Source organism: Pseudophryne corroboree, chromosome 3 (assembly GCF_028390025.1).
Source record: "Pseudophryne corroboree isolate aPseCor3 chromosome 3, aPseCor3.hap2, whole genome shotgun sequence".
NCBI lineage: Eukaryota > Metazoa > Chordata > Amphibia > Anura > Myobatrachidae > Pseudophryne > Pseudophryne corroboree.
Window position 1 is genome coordinate 93,420,878 of NC_086446.1, and position 21,030 is coordinate 93,441,907.

Consider the following 21,030-nt stretch of genomic DNA (forward strand, 5'->3'; position numbering starts at 1 on the left):
ATAGAAAAATACCAATAAGATAAAATAATTAAATAATTGGAATAGAAATAAAAAAATAATAAATAATAATAATAATAATAATAATAATAATAATAAAATAAAAAATAATAATTGATAAGAAAACAAAAAAAAAAAAAGCAAGGGATGGGAAACAGACAAATGATAAAAGCATACAATGGGAGAAAAACAAATTCAAGAAAAAGTTTAAAAAAAAGTTTTTTAAAAGGTCAATTGACTGCATTGTTTACAGCCCATTCTACACTTTTATCTATTGTCTGTTTCTCATCCCTTGTTTTTACAAAAACAAAACATTTTATTATCTATTATTATTTTTAATTTTATTATTGTTTATTTCTATTCCAATTCTATTTTTATTTTTAATTTAATTTTTAATTTATTAGTTCAATGGTTAATAATTGCATCACACAGCCATAGCCATATCACACTCAGCGTTTGGTTCAGCCTTAAAACTGTAACTTACATATGACCCTTAAACCTCATTATCAAGCTGCTCTCATATCTAACTGGTGCAGCAAACTGTATCTTCTTTCCAGCATATATATTAAAGAAAATGTGCAGGATATCCCCAAAAACATAGATGGCATGGCATACCCATTTTTAAAATACAAGGTGCCAGGACACGGAGCATAACCACCCCCGACACAAGTCCTGCCCCATGTTTTGATTGGCTCACCATAGTTGGCAGCCATCAATGGTTACTTGTCATATTACCATCAATGGTAAACATTCATGGCAACTACACCGATGGCCATCCCTACCCCCAAACTGAACATTCTCTGTTCTGAGCTAAAATAAGCATTATTGATGCAATTTATCAATGGATGAGCCAGCAATTCTCTGGGGCATATATATTGAAGAAAATTTGCAGGATAACCCATTTTTGGGAGGTACCTGCAATATATTACGCATCCCTAGGATTTAACATGGACCTCAAGCAGCTGTCTCCGATACCTGACGCGGTTCCTCCATTTTAGATAGCAAAGCAGCCCCCATAGGTTTCTATAGGGGATGCTCTTTTGTCAGATTTGCCAAGAAAGATGATGCTAGTCTATAGTAGCCTATAAGCTACTATAAATACCATTGTCAGAGAGATTGATAACTACTTCTTACCAATCTGCTATAGCAGCAAAGAATCAGTAACTGCAGAAAAATGGAACCAAGATACGTATCAGGGGAATACAAACGATATGCCAGCGGATGAGATGCCGGCAATCATATGACCGACACCCCGATACAGAGAATCCCGAAAGGGATCGGGTATGTTTACGCTCTCCCTTCCCACACCCTGACTTTCCTCCCTACGCAGCCTAATCTTAACCCTCCCCCTGGGGGTGCCTCACCCTAACCCTCCCCGCAGCCTAACCCTTACCCTCCATTCCCCCGCTGCATAATCCTAATCCTCCCCGCAGCCTAACCCTCCATTCCCCACTGCATAATCCTAACCCTCCCCGGGGGCGCCTCACCCGGGATCCGGTCTGAAGATCGACACTGTCTAGGTCGACCACTAATGGTCAACAGTCATTAGGTCGACAGGGTTGGAAGGTCGACAGGGTTTCTAGGTCGACAAGTCAAAGGGTCGACATGAGTTTTTCAATTTTTTTTCCGTTTTTTTTGAACTTTTTCATACTTAACGATCCACGTGGACTACGATTGGAACGGTAATCTGCCCGAAGCATGGCAAGCGAAGTGAGCAATGCGAGGGGACACTGTGCACAAATTGGGGTTCCTGGTCACTCTACGAAGAAAACGACACCAAAAAAACAACAACAACTCATGTCGACCTTTTGACCTGTCGACCTAGCACATGTCGACCTAGAAACCCTGTCGACCTAGTGACTGTTGACCTATAGTGGTCGACCTAAACATTGTCAACCTAGACACTGTCGATCTAATGATCCACACCCCCTCAACCTAACCCTCCATTCCCCGCTGCATAACCCTAACCCTCCCCACAGCCTCACCCTAACCCTCCATTCCCCGCTGCATAATCCTAACCCTCCCCACAGCCTAACCCTAACCCTCCATTTCCCGCTGCATAACCCTAACCCTCCCCACAGCCTAACCCTAACCCTCCATTCCCCGCTGCATAACCCTAACCCTCCCCACAGCCTAACCCTAACCCTCCATTCCCCGCTGCATAACCCTAACCCTCCCCACAGCCTAACCCTAACCCTCCATTCCCCGCTGCATAACCCTAACCCTCCCCACAGCCTAACCCTAACCCTCCAGTCCCCGCTGCATAACCCTAACCCTCCCCACAGCATCACCCTAACCCTTCATTCCCCGCTGCATAACCCTAACCCTCCCCACAGCCTAACCCTAACCCTCCATTCCCCGCTGCATAACCCTAACCCTCCCCACAGCCTATCCCTAACCCTCCATTCCCCGCTGCATAATCCTAACCCTCACCGGGGGTGCCTAACCCTAAACCCTTTCGACTGCCGCAATCCCGAACAGATTCATATCAGGACCTGTCTCATGCGCATGTGCATGCTCAATAAAAAGCCTGGTATCTTCCCTCCCACTTTTTGTTTCTCATTGTTTTTATTTGTTGGAATTGTCTGTGGAGTTTCAGACTAAAACGGTAGTTTGATCATTTCTATTCTGCTCTGATAGTCTCCACATTATCATCTTTCATCTAGTAACTTTTGTGTTATTTACAACATGCTTTTGTTTTTTTACATTATGTACTTTTGATTCCTTTTGGAAATGTACCGCTTATTTCTTGTTAAAGTTTTTTCTTTGTCTTCTACCTTTACAAATAAAGAGATTAAAAAAATAAGAATTTACTTACCGATAATTCTATTTCTCGTAGTCCGTAGTGGATGCTGGGGACTCCGTAAGGACCATGGGGAATAGCGGCTCCGCAGGAGACTGGGCACATCTAAAGAAAGCTTTAGGACTATCTGGTGTGCACTGGCTCCTCTCCCTATGACCCTCCTCCAAGCCTCAGTTAGGATACTGTGCCCGGACGAGCGTACACAATAAGGAAGGATTTTGAATCCCGGGTAAGACTCATACCAGCCACACCAATCACACTGTACAACTTGTGATCTGAACCCAGTTAACAGCATGATAACAGAGGAGCCTCTAGAAAAGATGGCTCACTACAGCAATAACCCGATTTTTTGGTAACAATAACTATGTACCAGTATTGCAGACAATCCGCACTTGGGATGGGCGCCCAGCATCCACTACGGACTACGAGAAATAGAATTATCGGTAAGTAAATTCTTATTTTCTCTAACGTCCTAAGTGGATGCTGGGGACTCCGTAAGGACCATGGGTATTATACCAAAGCTCCCAAACGGGCGGGAGAGTGTGGATGACTCTGCAGCACCAATTGAGAGAACTCCAGGTCCTCCTCAGCCAGGGTATCAATTTTGTAGAATTTTACAAACGTAATTGCTCCTGACCAAGTAGCTGCTCGGCAAAGTTGTAAAGCCGAGACCCCTCGGGCAGCCGCCCAAGATGAGCCCACCTTCCTTGTGGAGTGGGCATTTACAGATTTTTGGCTGTGGCAGGCCTGCCACAGAATGTGCAAGCTGAATTGTACTACAAATCCAACGAGCAATAGTCTGCTTAGAAGCAGGAGCACCCAGCTTGTTGGGTGCATACAGGATAAACAGCGAGTCAGATTTTCTGACTCCAGCCGTCCTGGAAACATATATTTTCAGGGCCCTGACAACGTCTAGCAACTTGGAGTCCTCCAAGTCCCTAGTAGCCGCAGGCACCACAATAGGTTGGTTCAGGTGAAACGCTGAAACCACCTTAGGGAGAAACTGAGGACGAGTCCTCAATTCCGCCCTGTCCGAATGGAAAATCAGATAAGGGCTTTTACAGGATAAAGCCGCCAATTCTGACACGCGCCTGGCCCAGGCCAGGGCCAACAGCATGACCACTTTCCATGTGAGATATTTTAACTCCACAGATTTAAGTGGTTCAAACCAATGTGACTTTTGGAACCCAAAAAACTACATTGAGATCCCAAAGTGCCACTGGAGGCACAAAAGGAGGCTGTATATGCAGTACCCCTTTTACAAACGTCTGAACTTCAGGGACTGAAGCTAGTTCTTTTTGGAAGAAAATTGACAGGGCCGAAATTTGAACCTTAATGGACCCCAATTTCAGGCCCATAGACACTCCTGTTTGCAGGAAATGTAGGAATCGACCCAGTTGAATTTCCTCCGTCGGGCCTTACTGGCCTCGCACCACGCAACATATTTTCGCCAAATGCGGTGATAATGTTTTGCGGTTACATCCTTCCTAGCTTTGATCAGGATAGGGATGACTTCATCCGGAATGCCTTTTTTCCTTCAGGATCCGGCGTTCAACCGCCATGCCGTCAAACGCAGCCGCGGTAAGTCTTGGAACAGACAGGGTCCTTGTTGGAGCAGGTCCCTTCTTAGAGGTAGAGGCCACGGATCCTCCGTGAGCATCTCTTGAAGTTCCGGTTACCAAGTCCTTCTTGGCCAATCCGGAGCCACGAATATAGTGCTTACTCCTCTCCATCTTATCAATCTCAGTACCTTGGGTATGAGAGGCAGAGGAGGGAACACATACACTGACTGGTACACCCACGGTGTTACCAGAGCGTCTACAGCTATTGCCTGAGGGTCCCTTGACCTGGCGCAATACCTGTCGAGTTTTTCCCAACGGTTTATAATCATGTGGAAGACTTCTGGGTGAAGTCCCCACTCTCCCGGGTGGAGGTCGTGCTGAGGAAGTCTGCTTCCCAGTTGTCCACTCCCGGAATGAATACTGCTGACAGTGCTATCACATGATTTTCCGCCCAGCGAAGAATCCTTGCAGCTTCTGCCATTGCCCTCCTGCTTCTTGTGCCACCCTGTCTGTTTACGTGGGTGACTGCCGTGATGTTGTCCGACTGGATCAACACCGGCTGACCTTGAAGCAGAGGTCTTGCTAAGCTTAGAGCATTGTAAATGGCCCTTAGCTTCAGGATATTTATGTGAAGTGATGTCTCCAGGCTTGACCATAAGCCCTGGATATTCCTTCCCTGTGTGACTGCTCCCCAGCCTCGCAGGCTGGCATCCGTGGTCACCAGGACCCAGTCCTGAATGCCGAATCTGCGGCCCTCTAGAAGATGAGCACTCTGCAACCACCACAGGAGGGACACCCTTGTCCTTGGTGACAGGGTTATCCGCTGATGCATCTGAAGATGCGACCCGGACCATTTGTCCAGCAGGTCCCACTGGAAAGTTCTTGCGTGGAATCTGCCGAATGGGATTGCTTCGTAGGAAGCCACCATTTTACCCAGAACCCTTGTGCATTGATGCACTGAGACTTGGCTCGGTTTTAGGAGGTTCCTGACTAGCTCGGATAACTCCCTGTCTTTCCCCTCCGGGAGAAACACCTTTTTCTGGACTGTGTCCAGGATCATCCCTAGGAACCGAAGACAAGTCGTCGGAACCAGCTGCGATTTTGGAATATTGAGAATCCAATCGTGCTGCCGCAACACTACCTGAGATAGTGCTACACCGACCTCCAACTGTTCCCTGGATCTTACCCTTATCAGGGAATCGTCCAAGTAAGGGATAACTAAAATTCCCTTCCTTCGAAGGAATATCATCATTTCGGCCATTACCTTGGTAAAGACCCGGGGTGCCGTGGACCATCCATACGGCAGCGTCTGAACTGATAGTGACAGTTCTGTACCATAAACCTGAGGTACCCTTGGTGAGAAGGGTAAATTTTGACATGAAGGTAAGCATCCTTGATGTCCCGAGACATCATGTAGTCCCCTTCTTCCAGGTTCGCAATCACTGCTCTGAGTGACTCAATCTTGAATTTGAACCTCTGTATGTAAGTGTTCAAAGATTTTAGATTTAGAATCGGTCTCACCGAGCCGTCCGGCTTCGGTACCACAACAGTGTGGAATAATACCCCGTTCCCTGTTGCAGGAGGGGTACCTTGATTATCACCTGCTGGGAATACAGCTTGTGAATGGCTTCCAAAACTGTCTCCCTGTCAGAAGGAGACATCGGTAAAGCCGACTTTATGAAAACGGCGAGGGGGAGACGTCTCGAATTCTAATTTGTACCCCTGAGATATCACCTGAAGGATCCAGGGGTCTACTTGCGAGTGAGCCCACTGCGCGCTGAAATTCATTGAGACGGGCCCCCCACCGTGCCTGATTCTGCTTGTAAAGCCCCAGCGTCATACTGAGGGCTTGGCAGAGGCGGGAGAGGGTTTCTGTTCCTGGGAACTGGCTGATTTCTGCAGCCTTTTTCCTCTCCCTCTGTCACGGGGCAGAAATGAGGAACATTTTGCCCGCTTGTCCACGAAAAGACTGCGCCTGATAATACGGCGTCTTCTCATGTTGAGAGGCGACCTGGGGTACAAACGTGGATTTCCCAGCTGTTGCCGTGGCCACCAGGTCTGAAAGACCGACCCCAAATAACTCCTCCCCTTATTAAGGCAATACTTCCAAATGCCGTTTGGAATACGCATCACCTGACCACTGACGTGTCCATAACCCTCTACTGGTAGAAATGGACAACGCACTTAGACTTGATGCCAGTCGGCAAATATTCCGCTGTGCATCACGCATATATAGAAATGCATCTTTTAAATGCTCTATAGGCAAAAATATACTGTCCCTATCTAGGGTATCAATATTTTCAGTCAGGGAATCCGACCACGCCAACCCAGCACTGCACATCCAGGCTGAGGCGATTGCTGGTCGCAGTATAACACCAGTATGTGTGTAAATACATTTTAGGATACCCTCCTGCTTTCTATCAGCAGGATCCTTAAGGGCGGCCATCTCAGGTGAGGGTAGAGCCCTTACAAGCGTGTGAGCGCTTTATCCACCCTAGGGGGTGTTTCCCAACGCACCCTAACCTCTGGCGGGAAAGGATATAATGCCAATAACATTTTAGAAATTATCAGTTGTTATCGGGGGAAAACCACGCATCATCACACACCTCATTTAATTTCTCAGATTCAGGAAAACTACAGGTAGTTTTTCCTCACCGAACATAATACCCCTTTTTGGTGGTACTCGTATTATCAGAAATATGTAAAACATTTTTCATTGTCTCAATCATGTAACATAGAAACATAGAATTTGTCGGCAGATAAGAACCACTTGGCCCATCTAGTCTGCCCCTTATTTTTTTATATTATTTTTTATCACTAACCTTATTTGATCCTTATTTCTTTGTAAGGATATCCTTATGTCTATCCCATGCATGTTTAAATTGCTCTACTGTCTTAGCCTCTACCACCTCTGATGGGAGGCTATTCCACTTGTCCACTACCCTTTCTGTGAAATAAGTTTTCCGCAAATTTCCCCTGAACCTCCCCCCCTCCAGTCTCAGTGCATGTCCTCGTGTCCTATTGCTTCTCTTCATTTGGAGAATGTTTCCCTCCTGGACTTTGTTAAAACCCTTCATATATTTGAAAGTTTCTATCATGTCCCCCCTTTCCCTTCTCTGCTCCAAACTATACATATTGAGATTTCTTAGTCTTTCTGGGTATGTTTTGTGATGTAGGCCATGCACCATTTTAGTTGCCCTCCTTTGTACAGTTTCTAATGTATTAATATCCTTTTGAAGATATGGCCTCCAGAACTGAATACAGTATTCTAGATGAGGCCGTACTAATGACCTATACAGTGGCATTATTACTTCTTTCTTTCTGCTGCTGATTCCTCTCCCAATGCAGCCAAGCATCTGACTAGCCTTCCTCATTGCCTTGTTACATTGCTTACCTGCTTTTAAGTCATCTGAAATAGTGACTCCTAGATCCCTTTCCTCCTCATTAGTTTCCAGTATAGTGCCATTAATACTGTATTTAGCTTTAGGATTTTTGAGACCCAAGTGCATGATTTTGCATTTTTTGGCATTAAACTGTAATTGCCAGACTCTTGACCATTCCTCTAGTCTACCTAGATCCTCAATCATTTGTTTTACCCCACCTGGTGTGTCTACCCTGTTGCATACCTTTGTGTCATCTGCAAAAAGGCATACTTTCCCTTTAATGCCATTTGCAATGTCACCAATAAAGATATTAAAAAGCACTGGTCCAAGTACAGATCCCTGGGGTACTCCACTGGTAACATTTCCCTCCTGTGAATGCACTCCATTTACCACAACTCTCTGTTTTCTATCCTTCAACCAAGATCTTATCCATTCAATAATCCTAATATCCAATCCCAAACGTTCAAGTTTATTTAGCAGTCTGCGATGTGGAACTGTGTCAAAAGCCTTACTAAAGTCTAGATAAGCTATATCCATGGCTCCACCTTTATCCATCACTTTAGTCACACAATCAAAAAAGTCAATAAGATTTGTTTGACATGATCTCCCCCCAGTGAATCCATGCTGTTTGGGATCTCCCCCCAGTGAATCCATGCTGTTTGGGATCCAGTAAATTGCCGGATTTGAGATAATCTACAACTCTTTCTTTTAAGAGTGTTTCCATCAATTTCCCTAATACTGATGTAAGACTCACTGGTCTGTAGTTGTTTGCCTCTTCCTTGCTTCTACTTTTGTGCAGTGGGACTACGTTTGCTCTTTTCCAGTCCCCTGGAATTTCTCCTGTAGCTAATGACTGGTTGAATAATTCTGTCAATGGTGCTACCAGCACCTCTTTAAGTTCTTTTAATATCCTTGGATGTATCCCATCTGGCCCCATAGATTTGTCCACTTTCAGCTTTGAGAGTTCTGTTAGGACCTTCTCCTCTGTAAATGTACTTGTTTCATTTTCCTGAATATCCCTGCAACTTAACTGTGGCCCCTTCCCCTCTCTTTCAGTAGTAAATACTGAGCAAAAATAATCATTAAGATGATCTGCTATTAAATTGTCTCCTTCAACAAGACTCCCAGTGTCCGTCTTTAGTTTTATAATTCCGCCTTTTGTTTTTCTCTTTTCGCTTATGTAACGTGTGGCCCTACTGGAAGTCACATTTGTCTCTTCACCGTCGACACTGGAGTCAGTATCCGTGTCGGCGTCTATATCTGCCATCTGAGGTAACGGGCGCTTTAGAGCCCCTGACGGCCTATGAGACGTCTGGACAGGCACAAGCTGAGTAGCCGGCTGTCTCATGTCAACCACTGTCTTTTATACAGAGCTGACACTGTCACGTAATTCCTTCCAACAGTTCATCCACTCAGGTGTCGACCCCCTAGGGGGTGACATCACTATTACAGGCAATCTGCTCCGTCTCCACATCATTTTTCTCCTCATACATGTCGACACAAACGTACCGACATACAGCACACACACAGGCAATGCTCTGATAGAGGACAGGACCCCACTAGCCCTTTGGGGAGACAGAGGGAGAGTTTGCCAGCACACACCAAAGCGCTATATATATACAGGGATAACCTTATATAAGTGTTTTTCCCCTTATAGCTGCTGTATTGTTAATACTGCGCCTAATTAGTGCCCCCCTCTCTTTTTTAACCCTTTCTGTAGTGTAGTGACTGCAGGGGAGAGCCAGGGGAGCTTCCCTCCAACTGAGCTGTGAGGGAAAATGGCGCCAGTGTGCTGAGGAGATAGGCTCCGCCCCTTTTTCGCGGACTTTTCTCCTGCTTTTTTATGGATTCTGGCAGGGGTTAAAATTCATCCATATAGCCCTGGGGGCTATATGTGATGTATTTTCGCCAGCCAAGGTGTTTTTATTGCTGCTCAGGGCGCCCCCCCCCTAGCGCCCTGCACCCTCAGTGACTGAAGTGTGAAGTGTGCTGAGGAGCAATGGCGCACAGCTGCAGTGCTGTGCGCTACCTTGGTGAAGACAGGATGTCTTCTGCCGCCGATTTTCCGGACCTCTTCTGTCTTCTGGCTCTGTAAGGGGGCCGGCGGCGCGGCTCTGGGACCCATCCATGGCTGGGCCTGTGATCGTCCCTCTGGAGCTAATGTCCAGTAGCCTAAGAAGCCCAATCCACTCTGCACGCAGGTGAGTTCGCTTCTTCTCCCCTTAGTCCCTCGATGCAGTGAGCCTGTTGCCAGCAGGTCTCACTGAAAATAAAAAACCTAAACTAAAACTTTCACTAAGAAGCTCAGGAGAGCCCCTAGTGTGCACCCTTCTCGTTCGGGCACAGAGATCTAACTGAGGCTTGGAGGAGGGTCATAGGGAGAGGAGCCAGCGCACACCAGATAGTCCTAAAGCTTTCTTTAGATGTGCCCAGTCTCCTGCGGAGCCGCTATTCCCCATGGTCCTTACGGAGTCCCCAGCATCCACTTAGGACGTTAGAGAAATATATATATAAAAATAACAAGAAGGAGCCATACAGAGACCTCCTATTGCAGCAGTGGCTGATAGCGAGATTGCCAGGCTGAACATCTGTGATAAATTCTGGCGATAACTCCAAGTGAGAAGCAATGAGACTACAATCCAGAGACTTAGGGGTTTATTCATTAATCAGTGAAAAGAGTGGTGAAGTGAGCCAGTGGAGAAGTTGCCCATGGCAACCAATCATTGTTGAGGTAACATACTGTATATAAAGTGCACTCTATAAAATTATACGTAGCAGCTGATTGGTTGCCATGGGCAACTTCTCCACTGGCTCACTTCTCAACTGTTTTCACTGCTTCTGTCATGACTGTGGTGTTTGTGAACCCGGCGTGTATGTGAAGTCCGTGCGGGTAACTGGAGGACTATGTCTACATTTGACTGGTCTGTGGAATCAGTGAGATTGTGTAGTAAGAAGCAATCCCTGACCAGGGGGTCGAACCCGGGCCTCGGCAGAGGAAGCCGTATCCTGACCACTGGATCACCAGGGACTTGGTGTTGATTGAAGGATGGTGACTGTATTGATGAGAATGAACTGGATATACTGTCACAGGTGTTTGTGTACTCAAGGTTACTATGAAATAGGTTCTCTGGAGTTGCGCAGAACTGGGAGGAGAGCTGAAGACGTTGAACCGGACTGGCTACCGGTGAAACTGAGAACCGGGCTGGTCACCGGTGAGACTGAGAACCGGGCTGGTCACCGGTGAGACTGAAAACCGGGCTGGTCACCGGTATAGCTGGAATGCAACTGTAAGTATGTAACAATGACTGTGGCTGTGACTTTAAAGACAAGGCTGAAGATGAACTGGAGACTGCAGCTGTGTCTTTAAGACGAGGCTGAAGAATACTGCGGCTGCGTCTTTAAGACGAGACTGAAGAATACTGCGGCTGCGTCTTTAAGACGAGACTGAAGAATACTGCGGCTGCGTCTTTAAGACGAGACTGATGAATACCGCGGCTGTGTCTTTAAGACGAGACTGATGAATACTGCGACTGTGTCTTTAAGACGAGACTGATGAATACTGCGACTGTGTCTTTAAGACGAGACTGATGAATACTGCGGCTGTGTCTTTAAGACGAGACTGATGAATACTGCGGCTGTGTCTTTAAGACGAGACTGATGAATACTGCGGCTGTGTCTTTAAGACGAGACTGATGAATACTGCGGCTTTAAGACGAGACTGAATAATACTGCGGCTTCAAGACGAGACTGAAGAACACTGCGGCTGTGGCTTTAAGATGAGACTGAAGAATACTGCAGCTGTGGCTTTAAGACGAGACTGAATAATTCTGCGGCTGTGGCTTTAAGTCGAGACTGAAGAATACTGCGGCTGTGGCTTTAAGACGGGACTGAAGAATACTGCGGCTGTGGCTTTAAGACGAGGACTGAAGAATACTGCGGCTGTGGCTTTAAGACGAGACTGACGAATACTGCGGCTGTGGCTTTAAGACGAGACTGAAGAATACCGCAGCTGTGTCTTTAAGACAAGACTGATACTGGATATAACTGGTAACAACTGTAATCCAGACTGGATAGCAAAAGAGCAAAGTTTCACAGGAACCAAAGTAAAAGTGTTACCTCTTAGGGAGCTCAGCTTCTAAGACACAAGGAACTGGCCGCTTCTGTAACACAAGTCTCTTTACTTATACTTCCTGGTCCTTGGTGATTGGTGACCGGAGTCAGGTGATTCAGAGAGTCTCAGGCTGGCACAGGATTGGATAGCTCCAGGTCAGGTGATCAGACCCTGTCATGTCAGTACTCCAGGTTAGGCTCTGATGTGGAGTGAGGCCTAGCAGGCCGAAAAAACACTGAAGCCTGAACTTCTACAAATGAACAGAGGATGCTGACTTTTAGGCCTAACTCCAGAATGAACACAGTGAAGAATCAAAATGCTGCACACAGCTGATCACTGATCACTCAGGGGAATTTCTACTCAGGTGGCTAATCAAGGTAAGCAAACACAGACTTGCAGTCTTCCTGCTGAGCTGAACAAATGCAAGCCACAGGATACGCTGAGGTAAGCCCCAGAATATGAAAAATACAGTCAGGATCGTGACAGGTTCATGAATAGTCCCCTAAGGGTAAAATGTAATAGCCTGCAAGAAGCAGTTTGTGTAGGACTTTGGGGGTTATTCAGGTCGCATTGTTTATCGATGCGACCGCAATAACTCCGTTGGCAGTGCTGGGATAGGACCTGTACGTGCGCTAGCAGCAAATGTGATTTGATGGCATTGGCTGACTCCGCCTCTGCCTTCAGCCTCAGACATTTCGTTCTAGTGTATGGGGCCTTTTAGTCAACATAATATAGTTCCCCTAATCCGCAGACTGATACGGAAAGCTGGTCAACTGGAGGCTGATGTACGGACACCTGGAAGAGGCAGTCCGGCCTATGTGCCTGCCATACATGTGCCTCTGGGATGGGTATGTGTTACTGCTGCTGGGGATCCTGGCGGTCAGCATACCGACCGCGGGCGGCGGAATGCCGGCGGGAGGGGGGGGCAAGCGCAACAAGCCCCTTGCGTGCTCGGTGGCGCTCACCACAGGTTCTATTCCCACTCTATGAATCTTGGGATTTAGAGGGGGACGGGATGTAGCCGTCGGTAATGTGACTGGCAGTTTCCTGACCGCTGGTCACATAACTACATCCCGTGCCTCTCACATGAGGACAAAACTAAAATTACTGCTAAAAAAAAAACGCCTCAACGAAATAATGAATTGAAATATACAAATGGTAATTCCAAGAGAACAGGTTTCTGAAAGACTGCGCTCGCCGAAATACTATGTGTAGTAATGTAACAAAGAGATAAAACAAAAAAGAGACGGCTGCGCTGTATGTCAGAAATACTGTGAAGAGAGAGCCAACGTATGAAGAATACAGTATTTATTTAGTAAATAATAAAGGGTAAAATGTTATAGCAAGATAAATGCCAATAAAAGAAAAACACACTAAAATTGTCTCATGGTGTCTAAAAGTCTCTTAAACTAATGCTCAGCTGCAGCTATATCTTGGAAATAGAGTCCATATTACACAAATACCAGTAGATGCTGCTGGATATATAAATAATGATGAATGGGTGCAATGAGTATAGTCCCGAATCATATAATGACTGAGCGTCACCAAATGCAAGTCGGATGTCAGTACCTCTCTGGTGGGCTGGTCAAAAGCCGGGCGTCCCTGGCCGAGTATCCTGCAATGCCCACAATTGCTATGCAGCGGAGAGGAGATGCAGAGGCCGTGTGCGGACAGGCTGGCTGGAGCGGCGTGATTGTGGAAGCCGCTGGTGACGATGAAACAGACAGAAGCGTACCCGTCTGTTCAAATTGCACCAAGAGAGACACCTGAGCAAGGTGTGTATAGAGGCGGATCCTGACGCGTTTAGTCACGCTCACCGTCACCAGCGGCTTCCACAATCACGCCGCTCCAGCCAGCCTCTCCGCACACGGCTTCTGCATCTCCTCTCCGCTGCATAGCAATTGTGGGCATTGCAGGATACTCGGCCAGGGACGCCCGGCTTTTGACCAGCCCACCAGAGAGGTACTGACATCCGACTTGCATTTGGTGACGCTCAGTCATTATATGATTCGGGACTATACTCATTGCACCCATTCATCATTATTTATATATCCAGCAGCATCTACTGGTATTTGTGTAATATGGACTCTATTTCCAAGATATAGCTGCAGCTTAGCATTAGTTTAAGAGACTTTTAGACACCATGAGACAATTTGTGTGTTTTTCTTTTATTGGCATTTATCTTGCTATAACATTTTACCCTTTATTATTTACTAAATAAATACTGTATTCTTCATACGTTGGCTCTCTCTTCACAATATTTCTGACATACAGCGCAGCCGTCTCTTTTTTGTTTTATCTCTCACACGAGGACTCTGCTGTGCTCTTTCCAGGAGAGAATAGGAGGGCTTGAGGAGTTGCACAATATATGTGCCTCGGGGAAGTTATAGGGCTCCACTCACATTTGATATCCATAGGGGTCACAGTATTGGTAGTTCCCACACTGCCCACTACTACACCAAGGGTGGTTCCCAAAATAATAATCAATTCAAAATGATCATTACTGATCACCAAAAGAAGCTCAATTATCAGATCACCTAAATAAGGACCTTATACTGTATGTGGCCCATACCTGTGTCTTTCAATGAAATGAAATAAAGTAAACCTACAGAGAACAGAAGGGTCTCACCTTCAATGTCAGCTTTATAGTAGACTAGTTACCAGCCCGTCAAAATGGCGGAACATAAAAGTAATGTCAGCACTTGAATTCCCCCCATAGAAGTGAGGAGCAGCGTTAGACTTTTATTTGATAGGAATTCATCATAGATGCCAATGTCCTATCACCCATACAGTTACAGGTACTTGTATTAGATCACTATTCCCTTATGACATTCCCCAAGTAACTTGCCTCCTTCTCCTCGTTCAGTAGATAACCTCTTGCCGCCTATATTCTCTTCTTCCCAACATCTTTACATATGATTACCCCTAGTAAAGGGGGTTTTACACACAACCCCTAAATTGGGGTCCTCCTCCGGCTAATACTGACATTTCCTGAATTTAGCATTGCCCTGCGAGAGTCTCTAATGGCTAGTCGTTGTAATGACCCGGGCATTGATTGACCCCCACAGATGACCAGAAATTGATCAGAGGACCAGGGCACTCTACCGATTTCTGGCCAGCCAGCATTCATAGTGGGATCTCGTCCTCTTCTGTGGGGCAGAGAACATTATAGAGAGCAGATGTGTCTGCTTACTGTGCTTATCAGGGAAAACGTCCCCCATAGTACTGATGTGAGGAGGGGCTTAGGAAAAATGACAGCTAAATTTTGATATATGTAGAAACTTTTTTAAAAGGACAATGTCAGGCTTTACTCAACTAGTCAATGCTCCCAGGAAATATACACCAGGCTTAAAGCCTTCTCCTTTCGCAGGTATGAGGGGGAGTGACATGGGGGAAGGGTCTTCCTTCCCTTTCCGCATGTATGGAGGTTAACATGGGGGAGGGGTGTGCTCCTAAAAGCACACCGTACCACGACACTCACAGGACAGATCAGAAAGGGGAGGAGATAACTAAGGGGAGGAGGAGGAGACAGTTGAGATGAGGGGCAGAGTCGGACAGTGTATGCAGCAGCCCCTCACTAGAGCAAAACAGCTATGGAAATAACACAAAGGAAAGAACACAGAGACTTAAAACTATGGGACCGATTCAGACCTGTTCGCTGTGGTGCGAAATTGCACAGTCACCGATTATCGAATGACTGTGCACGCGTATGCACCGCAATGCACATGTGCGTCGCCAAACAGTGACAGGATGGTGTGTGACGTCAGCTCCGGCCCCGATCAGCCTGATTTCTTGGCACTGGAGGAGTAAGTATTGAGTTACGCACAGACTGCACAGAATGGGAAAAACATTGGATGTGTGATGCAAACGGTTTTGCAGCTGTCCGCTGGTGAGAATTTTCGCACAGTGTACACATTCGATCGCACATTTGCACAGGGCAAATTTTCACTCCCCCTGGGCAGCGACTATCTGATCGCAGGACAGCGTAATTTGCAGCACAGCAATCAGGTCTGAATTAGGCCCTATATGTACAAAGTGGTAGCTTTTAAAATTGCTGCATCTTGGCGGCTATAGGGGGGAAATATTAAAGCTGCACTAACAGTAAAGGGGGGCACACACTAAGTGATTTTTGCTTAATTTCTAAGAAACCTGACTAGATTGCTTAGAAAAGAGGCATACATGGCTCCGTGTGTATGCCCCATAGTGATAGCGATGCGCTGCCCCGTGCGGCGCTATCGCTGACACTAGATTGGTCTGCATGCAGGCACAATCTAGTCAGGTCGCTCACTTCGCCGCTTTGTGAAGTGAGTGTTCCCCCCGTCCTCCCACATCGTGCTGTGTGCTGAGCGGGGGGTGAGATGTGTGCCGAACAGTCTGTGATAAATCGCTCAGCACACGTCTCCACATGTGTACCCCCTTAAGTGTAAAGCCCACCGCACTGACTGGGGTGAAACGGATATGCTTGTACCTCCATCCCGGAACTTTTAAGAATGACTTTGCTTTATCTTTTTGACTTTTCCTTCAATGTTTTTTTTTAGCCACATATTTAAAGTGGTTTCTTTTCATTCCCTTCTGAGAGGGCACAAAGTTGCTCTCTGGACACCTACTGTATATCACAGGCACAGAGATGTCCTGGATAAAAGATATGGCTGCAGAAGGAAGCTAGACAGATTTAGACTGTAAGCTCATATTAGTATGGACATCTATTTTATTATCATTTATTATTTATATGGTGCCGCCAGTCGTACGTAGTGCCTTACAGGGAAAATTACTATGGTATGAATAAACAACACAGTATAAAAAGCTTCAGACAAACAATACACAGAAAACCCCCCAAATGAGATTATACTAAGGGAGTGACAGTTATTCACAGCAGGACTCAATGCACTATGAGTACCCTTGAAGGGCAGACAGAGAGTAGTGCGAGGGCAAGGTAATGGGGGGGCCTGTACATGAGAGATATCAGTCTTGCAATGTATAGCTGTGATATAAGGTATTCGTTTGGATGGTCGACCATGTTATGGTCGACAGTCATTAGGTCGACATTGACATGGTCGACATGGACACATGGTCGACACGTGAAAGGTCGACACGTGAAAAGTTCGACATGAGTTCTTCACATATTTTTTCTTTTGGGGAACTTTTCCATACTTTACGATCCACGTGCACTACGATTGGGAACGGTAACCTGTGCCAAGCGCAGCAGTAGCGGAGCGAGGCACCTTGCACAAAGCATGGCGAGCGAAGCGGTGCACTAGTTGGGGTTCCCCGTCACTTTACGCAGAAAACGACACCCAAAAAAGTAAAAAAACTCATGTCAACCGTTTCATACGTCGACCTTTCATGTGTCGACTATTTGTCCATGTCGACCATGCCAATGTCGACCAATAGTGGTCGACCTAATGACTGTCGACCATTCAAACCGGTACCGTGATATAAGGGCACATCGCAACCAGTGACATCACTGGCTTTTCCTTACACCCCATAGAGGTGTGCAGGCAAATTAGCAATGTTGAGCTACTATAATAAAGCTTACCATGCCATCCCTTTAAACCATGGATTACACAGGTTCTGTGGCTGATTACAACCAAGGAAAATGTAGGCTTGAAGTCAGCCAGCCCCAGAACCTGTGTAATTCATGAGTGTCCCGGTTTAAAGGGATAGTATGATAAGCCTAACCATAATCAGCGTAAATGTGCGTAGACGAATTGCTGGAATCAATTCCCCCCATCAGTCATTTCTTACTGTTTATACAACCACTTTCACATAATATAAAGTGTTACGTAATAGGATGAGCTATTAAAAATAATGGGTCAAATCAATTATAATAAAGCAATGTATTTATTAACATTACCATAAGACATGAACAAACGGATAGAGCAGTCTGACAGTGGAAATATCCTTAGGTGAGTGGAGAGAAGGAGGCTTGCCGATTAAATATGTCCCTTTCACAATGGACAATTAAGCTGAAATATTGCTGGGTCGACACGGTCGCAGTGTGAAACGGGTATGTTAGAATTTCCCAGGTAGACTGACCCGGTATTTCATCCCGGGAATAAAGCAGGGTTATTTCCAGGTTGAAGTGCAGTGTGAACGGGTTGCCGGGTCGATGACACCTGGGACCCGTTCACACTACAGGGAGTGGCGGTACTATAGGGACAGACGGCGCTTGGAGATGATCTGATCTCCAGCCGCCGCCTCCGCACACGTCACCAACCGGGCAATATACTGGGTTAGTGCCGCCAGTCTAAAAGGGGTCTCAAGCGGGTAACACCCGGGAAGGACCCGTGTACAAGTCCAGGGTGTGACCCGCTTATTGCTATGTGAAAGCGGTATTAGTGTTTCAATCACAAATTGGAAATGCGACACATTTACATAAATAACTAAATAAATGTAATCCATTCTATTAAACAGCGGAAGATGTATAAAGGTTGGAGGCACAGGTATTCCTATACGACCCCCCCCTCCAACACCCCCCGCTTGCATTATAAGACAGCAGGATTATTAAATGCTTATCAGCATCCGCTGCAGTAAAGCCCACATGGCCGGCTTATGTACTTTTCCTACGTCAGGTGCTGCGCAATGACAGGCTGCAAGTTTTTATTACAAAAAAAAAAAAAAATGACACAAGTACAAAAAGTTTTCAACGTCATATTATTTGCCGGCAGTTCTGTAATCTGGTCTCTGTGAGCTTTTTGTAAAATATCCTCTAAAGTGTCTTTAAACTACTGTCAGTAGGACAGGACAAGGAGAACTTGGCCAATAAGCCATCCTGCCAATTCTGAAGCACTTTCAGTCCTACTGGGAGAAAAGTGCTCAATAAATATTATTATTATTATTTTTATTATTAATATATTATTTGAATGCACTCATGATGAACATGGCTAATGCACCACCCAGCCCTCAGCTGCTAAATACTAATAATATGAATACAAATGAGTAATGAACCCTGTAGTATGTGAGCTGCTGCCAGCATCCTGCAGCTCAGCCAGCCAGTTGCACAGTTGAAGGATGCTGCAGCAGGTCAGGCAGCAGGCTACCTGCGGGATCCTATGCATCACCTATACAGTACGTGTAGGCCTCTCCCATCATCCCTGCTCCCATTGTAAGCTGCAGCTCCCAGCACACTCTGTCCAGGCCTCCCCCTCCCCAGACCCAGGCAGTGGTATGGCGGCCTCCGTACCCTCACCTACCTGCCGGGCGCCGCTCCCCGCCTCCGGCACTCCCCCCTCTCCTCTGCCCTGCTGCCCGGGACCGGACACTATCCCGAAGGAAACGGGAGGCTCCCTCTGCGCATGCGATGGGGACCACACACAGGCAGCCGGGGAGGGAGCCCACTGCGCAGGCTTCGCGAATCCGCCTGTTACCACGGCAACCAGGATGCTTGATGTGACGTCGCCGAAAAGATACGCGGCGGCCATGATTAAGCCGGGAACGTGTCCTGGGGAGTGTGTGTCGTGAGCCAAGCAGGGGGGAGTGAGGGGATTTATACCCAAAGAGCCCAAACACACTCATTTGTGAATGTGTGTGTTTTAGATAGATAGATACGTATATGCAACACATTTTTTTTAAACATGTCGACTTTTTCCTGTGTTGACCTTTTCCATGTCAACCTTTTTTGGGTGTCAACCTTGTGTCTGTCGACATTTTGGGGTCAATCTAGACACTGCTAACCTTTTCCTTGGACAGCCATGTAATAATATAATAATATATAATGAACAATTTGCACCTGTAAAATTGTGTGTGCTGGAGGTGAATTAAAAATTGAAGCTTTTATGCAAAAAATAGGAAAATGGGTTCTTTACTTAGTTAAATGGTAAACATAATTGGTAGAAGAAAAAATGGGGGGGGGGGGGGGGGGGATAGAGAAGGGAGGTGGGGGATAGGGTATGCAAAGCATACCTCCCAACATGACCCTCTCCAGGAGGGACAGAATGTTCTACTCCTGGACTTCCCTCTTTTTTTATGATTGCCCTCACCTGTGCTGAAGCACCTTTCTTATCCATTAACCTGGTCAATACAGGTGCTGGCAATCACAAATTAAGAGAGAAGTCCAGAAGCAGAGCATTGTGTCCCTCCTGGAGAGGGTCATGTTGGGAGGTATGTGCAAAGGTTGGATAGAAAAAAAATATTATTAAAAATTCAATAAAGGTAATGGTTCAACCTGCGGGTAATGTATGGAGAAGTCTCTTTCTACCACCATGTCTCTGTGTAGAGTCAGATGTACAGATGTGTCCACTTACATCTTTGCTTTTTTACAAATTTGGCACAACATGAAAAACACGGCTCAGCTGTTCTTCACGAGTAGCGAGTGGATGAATTTTAAAATTTTTGTTTGCCATAATAGAATATGTATAAAGTAACATATTAAAGAAGAAAATTCAGAAAAATCACAAGGCATGGCTAAATCTCTGAATCTATGTCATTCAAAACTGTGCCATACATGGCGGGATATAGCAAAGCTGTATGTGGACACATCTGTAAGTGTACTAAGTAAGGGTGTGTACACACGGTGAGATAAATCTGTGAGATTTTGACTATATAGTCAAAATCTTATGAAAAGTTAGTGCATATCTCATGGTGCTAGGCAGCTTGAGATACAGATTCGATCCTGATGCGCACTCCCGTGGGGTCGGTATTGTAAGGCTAGATAGACTGTGCAGGCAAGTCAATCTTGACTATCTAGTGTACAATCTAGTGCAAAGTATAGTCAAAATTGGCACTAAGGGTGTGTACACACGGTGAGATTCGGACTTATCCGATTCTCACTGTGCGACGGGGGGCCGGGTCGGCACTTAGCCAGTATCGCAAGCACATAATGAGTGTGCTTGCGATCCTGGTTCTGTGCGATTTTGGCTAAGTGTCAATCCTGACTATCTCTTCTATAGAGATAGTCAGGATTGACTTGCCTGCACAGCCTATTTTTTCAGCCGATGCCGACCGCGCGGGGCCGCGCATCGGCATCGGATCGGGATCGCAAGGTGACTGTCACCTTGCGATCTGCACTATCTTTTCTTCCGATTCTGACTATATAGTCAGAATCGGAAGAAAATATCTTACCGTGTGTACACACCTTTAGTCAAAATTGTACATAGACAAAATCTCAAGCACAGATAGTCAAAATCTGTACTATCTGTGCTCTGGGGGAGTTCAAGGGAAATCACATAGTCAAAA

At 46.1% G+C, this 21,030-nt stretch overlaps 1 protein-coding gene across 2 annotated transcripts in view; it reads right to left on the reverse strand.

Annotated features, from left to right (window-relative positions):
* Nucleotides 1-19,228, reverse strand: part of LOC135054849 (zinc finger protein 585A-like) — a 166,486-nt gene extending 147,258 nt beyond the window's left edge. Inside the window, exon 1 of one of the 2 annotated variants that reach the window (XM_063958247.1) lies at nucleotides 19,050-19,228. The gene's annotated coding sequence lies outside the window, so the exon portion shown is untranslated. Of the gene's footprint in view, nucleotides 1-19,045 lie in introns of both variants that reach the window. The other variant, XM_063958248.1, reaches the window with a different exon arrangement.
* Between the last annotated feature and the right edge of the window lie 1,802 nt (nucleotides 19,229-21,030).